General features: G+C 37.6%; 1 gene segment (V, D, J or C); it reads left to right on the forward strand.

Moving 5' to 3' along the window:
- Positions 1 to 868: 868 nt before the first annotated feature.
- LOC307125161 (immunoglobulin heavy constant gamma 2B-like) lies at positions 869 to 4,867 on the forward strand. The segment is given in 4 exons: positions 869 to 1,204; positions 1,678 to 1,968; positions 2,080 to 2,397; positions 2,603 to 4,867.
- The last annotated feature ends 1,322 nt before the right edge of the window (positions 4,868 to 6,189 follow it).

The following is a 6,189-nucleotide window of genomic DNA, read 5'->3' on the forward strand; positions in this document are numbered from 1 at the left end:
CCATTTTTCAACAGACTTGCTAAACTCATGAAGGCCCACCCCTAAACCAAGCCCCCAGTGGATTAGAGTGAATCAGGGAATGAGATTGAAAATGCCCATTATGGTTTGAAAACGCCCCACTGATTGGGAAACACCCACTAGTGTTCTGCAGAGATACACACCTGCATGATCTTGTGCTCATCAACTACAAATCACTGTTAGTTCAATGTCACTGTCTACATCTATGTCTGCTGTCAACTTTCATCACAATTTCAATATTGATCCAACAACTTCTCAACCAAAATGATGGTTTGGATCAAAATTCAACATTGTATCAATGTTGCTGTCTGGCTATTGCCTAAAAATTTTGGGAAAACAAGTTTATAATTTAATACAAACCAACCTTTGGTCGATTTGGCAAAACGCATTAGCACATAACCATTTGCAAATAAAGTGAAAGACCTTTGAGTTGAACATTTTCAGTGTTTACCAAAAGTCCAAGATCGAATAAATGACATCCATGTTTTTATGTATTTTTTATTCAGAGTGAGATAAGAATTATCATCGGTCATAAAGGCACATTCATATTCACATTCATAGTCAAACTGTTTTCTACCTCTCAGTTTGACCAGTTCAATATATTTTGCAATTGCTGTAGCACTATAATGTTTGAAAGCTTGAACATGTTATGAAACTTCTTTCATTTCAGTTATTTCTCTATTTTTCTGTCTTTACAATGTTCCGTGGTTCATCCATTAAATACAATTCTTCTTGAATCAATTAAATGAACCAGTGAATAACATTGTGAACAACAACAGGTTTAGGCTACAGAGGTCAGAGGTGAACATGGCCTTAATTTTAGAACGTGAACTTTGCTTCTTGTTCATATGTTACATAAATGTGACTCAAGTCGCTTGACTTCTCTACGGGAACTTGTCTTTTGGTCTTTCGAAATGACAAATATAAATGGCTGCTTCAGATTTTTTTGTGTTTGTTTGTTTACAGGAATATTGTCTGTGCACAGAGAGGACTGGTGTAAAAGACATATTTTTGACTTTGGTAAATGATTAACTTTGATCAACTTGTTTATATCCCCAAGCGGGGAAGAGTTTCAGAAGCAAAGACCAAAAAACGTACTTGTGAAGTGAGCTCAAAATGACTGATCCTCTAAAAGTCCTCAGCTTGATCATTTGGTTGTTTTCCTTCAATATTGTGCGAGGTCAAGGCAAGTGTTGTTGTTCTTTATTTGAATGTCCTATTCATTTAGATTTTATTGACTTGAATGCTGCATGCCCTTCTTTCTTTTTCGGTACACAAAAGGTTATTTTTTTGGCAGTGAATGTGTATTTTATGTGTAAATATGTGTATATTTCCAAGTGTTCTGGGGTATTCAATAGGGTTTGGTGAAAAATAAACTGAAATGTAATTGTAAATGTATTATTTAATGAAAATCCTGACCTTGGCCGTTGGTTTCTGCTGGCTGTGTGTGCTAATTTTTCAAATCGATGGATTAGACTGGGAACGACCTGACGGATTTGACGGTCTTATTAATATTTAAGAGAAATTAAATCAAAGCAATATAACACAGTTAGACAACCATTCAGAAAAGGCAATGGCAGACAATAGCAGTTGTTGTTGCAAAATATCACGTCTTCAACATAGTTTCATTGTATATAAAACTAATTTTTTTACTTTCAGTGGATCCACAAACACCAACCGTGAGCTTGGTTCCTGTAACAACTCAGAAAAGTACATTTGCCATGTGTGTTATTGATGATTTCTACCCCAAAGACCTCACTGTACAATGGAGAGTTAATTCAATCAACAGCACGACACAGTCAAAACTGGAGTACAAAGTAAACGCTGAAGGTCTTTACACAACACACAGTCTTTATAAAATCAGCAGTGAGACATGGAATTCAAATACTGACTATACCTGCGAGGTCACACACCAGGGAAAAGTGATTAGTGTGACGAAGAACTTCAAAAGTAAGTCATCAAATGTTGGTTTGCTCTCACTCTCTCTCTCATGCTCTCACTTCTATTAATCCAAATTTACACATTAAATCATTTTTTTTTTTCTTTCTTACTCCTTTGTAGCTAAACTCACACTGACGCTGAAGCCACCAATTGAGAAAGAATTATTTATCAAAAATAAAGTTGTCTTGGAAGCTGTTGTTTCTGGAGATAAACTAAAGATGGTGGAAGAAGCTTCAGTGTTGTGCAAAGTGAAGAATGAACCAGTGCCTACCAGTGTAACAGGAAATATAGACACTTCTCAAGACATTTCACAGTTTATAAGAATCGACAAAATCACTGTTGACAGTAAGAAATGGTTTGATGGGGAAATGGTCACCTGCAGCATTCGTGACACCAATAACAGAGACATCACGCAGGAAATCAGTTTTGATAAAGGAGGTGAGTCAATCCAAATGATCAACTTTTTGGCTCTATGTGCATTCATAGATGATGAAAGGTTGAACGTCATTTTATTGTATGACAAAAAATTGCAAGCACATTTGAAATGCTTAGACACACTGTCAAAAGCTGACTTGTTAAATTCTTGTTATTCAATATTGTTTGATACATTTTTTATGAATCTTTATCACTTTCTCCAATTCAGATGGACAGAGACCCACTGTTGTCATTTACAAACCTGATAATACTAACACAGGCACAGTCTCTCTGGTGTGTGAGGTCACCAGCCCTAAACTCGGCGATGTCTATATCATGTGGAAAGGGGGACATGAGCCTTACATAAAGGGCTCAACCAGCGCTCCCATCCACCAAGAGGACTCAGTGTCTGTTCTCAGCATTCTGAGAGTGTCAAAACAACAGTATGAAGATCCCAAAACCACCATCACCTGCACAGTCATACATGCCAACATGAAAAATATAGGAGCTCCATTACAAGTATCAACTAGTTCAAGTAAACTTTCAGAATGTCCAGCTGATTATTAATGTACAAGCAACTCTCCCAAAAGATCATGCCGTTTATCTGTTGTTCACTTGTACGCTCTCCAGTGCTTCTGTCCTGTTTCAACATCAATGCCAAATTACAGTCAAAACTATATGTTTAATTGGTTATTGCATGTAAATATATATGGTCACACAAAAAAAATTCTCATGGTATCAATAGTGTCTTTAACATAAAAAGCAAAATATTGCTTATTTACTGAATACAAATGCATGTTATATTGCTCAATTGATGTTTTTTTGTAACAGTTGGGATACGGTACAGATAATGGCGTTTATGTAGTTTAACAAAATAAATTATGTACAGAAAATTAAAATACATAAAAAATAATTGTGCACTGGCTCACCTGTTGCATGTGAAACGTTAAGCAACATAAAATAAATTTTAAATAAAAATCTATATGGGTAGGCTTAGCCTACACAACATTTAATAATCTATCTGGTAAATTACTGGCCTGCGGTTTCAGGCCGGTTTCACACTGCACGCGTTAGCAGGGCGTATATTTTCCGGCGCCCATGTTGCATTCAGACCGCACGCAGAGGCGGCGCGGCAGCACATAGCAGGAGCAGAAGCAGCAGTGCCGCGATCGTTTCGGCGCTGAGTCTATTTTTGCCGAGCTGCTCACGCTGAATTAAAGCCACAGTGGATTGTTCTTGATCAAAACTGACCTGAACATGGAAAATAAAAAAATTCACCATGAAATCATGTAGTGAAGTGTCCCGTGTGTTTCACGATCACCATATGACATCCAGCGCTGTGAAAAAATAAAATAAAATACACGAAAACACAACACTGCCAGAAGTTTTTGCCCAAACTTCAAAAGCTTGTTTAAATGATTAAAACAAGAAGCATATCTTCAAATTAATGTTACATTTATCATGTGAACTACTTATATACAACATGTTATATGCATGTGTGCAGTGGCGGTTCTAGGGGGGTGGCCAGGGGGGCCGGTGCCCCCGTGTCAACAAGCCTGGCCCCCCCTCTGGCCCCCGTAAATTTGGAATCACATCGCACCAAACAATGTTCTGAAACTGGTTGCAATGTGCGTTTTTTGCTGTGGCGGTGTGTGATGAAAAGAGCACTTTATTGTGTCATAACCAATAACCAATGCAGAGAAGCAATGAGGAGGCTGCGCGCTGTGGCGCGCAAGTGATGTCTGTTTATGAATGATTCGTCACTCAGTCTGCATTCGCTCAAATAGTTGTAAAACGCGGGCTATAGCGGTTGCTACGCTCTTGATTATAGATAAAATAAGCTCTCTTTATACACGTTGTGTTGAATGTAACTGCACCCTTACGCAGCAGTGATAGCTATACTGGAGATTAATTTTACTGACTTGACGACTTTGAATTCCATTCAGTCATTTCGTTCATTTACTGGTAGTTAAAATATATTTTTTCAATGGCTAATTTCTCCGAACACGTCCACATATGTAATCTTTGATCATATTCCGAATTAGGAAGATGCAGCCAAAGATAAATTATGACCAACGCAATGAAAGAACCGTTCATGTGCGAATATGACAGAGATAGGCATACCCGAGAAAAGATACAGAATAATGTAATTTCAGTCTTGTTCACATATAGCGAGAAATAATATTATTTTATCCAATTGTCCAGTGTTGCTTATAGAGTATTAGATGTTTGTTTTGATGTCTATGCTAACTTTGCGAAGAGTCTGCTAACAGAGAGCAGGTAGGCTACAAAACATGTAAAATAAATGGTTTAGTTTTACTTTTATAAATTGAGCATGCATGATCATATTACAGATACATTACTTTTCAAATAAATAAATGAACTTGAAATGATTTTACTTCACGTGTAGAGACTGCAGATCGAGTGATACAGTACATGGCCAAATAAAAGACTTTCAATAATCTGGGAATAAAATAAAGGGTTAGTTCCCCCTAAAAGAAAATAAAAACACCTAATGTAACTCACCCTCGTGTTGTTCCAAAACCTGTATTGTTAGAATGTCGTTAACCAAACCATTTCAGTGCCAGAATGTCCATAAAATTCAAGATATGCGGCAGAAATGCCCCTGTTTGAGTTTTAGACTCAGAGCGTTTTTACACTGGGCACGTTTGTTGTGGTCCGCGTCAGAGCGCGTTCTACACCGCGAATACACCGCAGGCTCCCTCTCGCTCGTATCCAAGGTAAATCATCAACACTATCATCCCTTACACATGTGTTGTATTGAACTAAATACACCGTCATCTGATAAAATGCATGCGCAGGTTACTTTTCTTGCGCACCCGAGTCTTAATCTTATAATATATAATACAGTCTTATGTATCCTGTTTATATATATATATATATATATATATATATATATATATATATATATATATATATATATATATATATTAACAAAAGTACATATTTTGAATAGGCTATCATAATGTTTATAGTTATTTTATGTTTATTTCCATTTGTTTAGCTACGCATTTGTGTTGCCTCTATCCAAAAAAATACATATACAATGGTTATTAGCAGTTGTGTACTTTGTTTTTGATTCATTATTGCATTAAATATTATTATATTGGATCTAACTATAATTACCCAGTTGTGAATCATATGACCAGTGGATCGTCCGTGGGTGGCCAGAAAACATTTATTATAAACCAGCGGCTCGGTAGCGGACCACTGTCGGAAAAGTGGTGGCTGCCGCCGGTGGTCCGCTAGGAAAACGATGAGCAAAATGCCAGCGGGCCGCCGGTGGGCCGCCAACTTTGCCTCCAGTGGTCCGCCACAGGCCCGCTAGTCGTATTAGCTTGTTGCTTTCAAATTCCCATGAATCGCAGCACAGCTCGAGCGCAATTTGCGCAACCGAGCTCAGACTACCTCCTTCAGGCAGTCTCGAATTCAGTTCCCCTGAGCTCAGCTCACCCGGGTCCGCATGACAACTTTCACATTACCAATTATTCAAACTAAACTGCCAGTGTGAAAACGCCCTCACATTTACATCATGATATAGACTAAGCAATATAACATGATGAGTAACGAGTGCAATATCACACAAGTTCTGTTTTTCTACCCCGAATAGCATGAGTGCAAATGCGATAGGCCTACTGATCTTATACAACAGTTTAATAAAATAAATAAGTTAATATTGTGTTCAACATAAGAAAGTCCTATTTGGAACGACATGGGGGTGAGTAAATGGTGATAGAATTTTCGGGTGAACTACCTAATTATCTACTGGTTAAGATAAATGTTAACGTGTGCCCC

Source organism: Gobio gobio, assembly GCF_949357685.1.
Source record: "Gobio gobio genome assembly, chromosome: 1".
NCBI lineage: Eukaryota > Metazoa > Chordata > Actinopteri > Cypriniformes > Gobionidae > Gobio > Gobio gobio.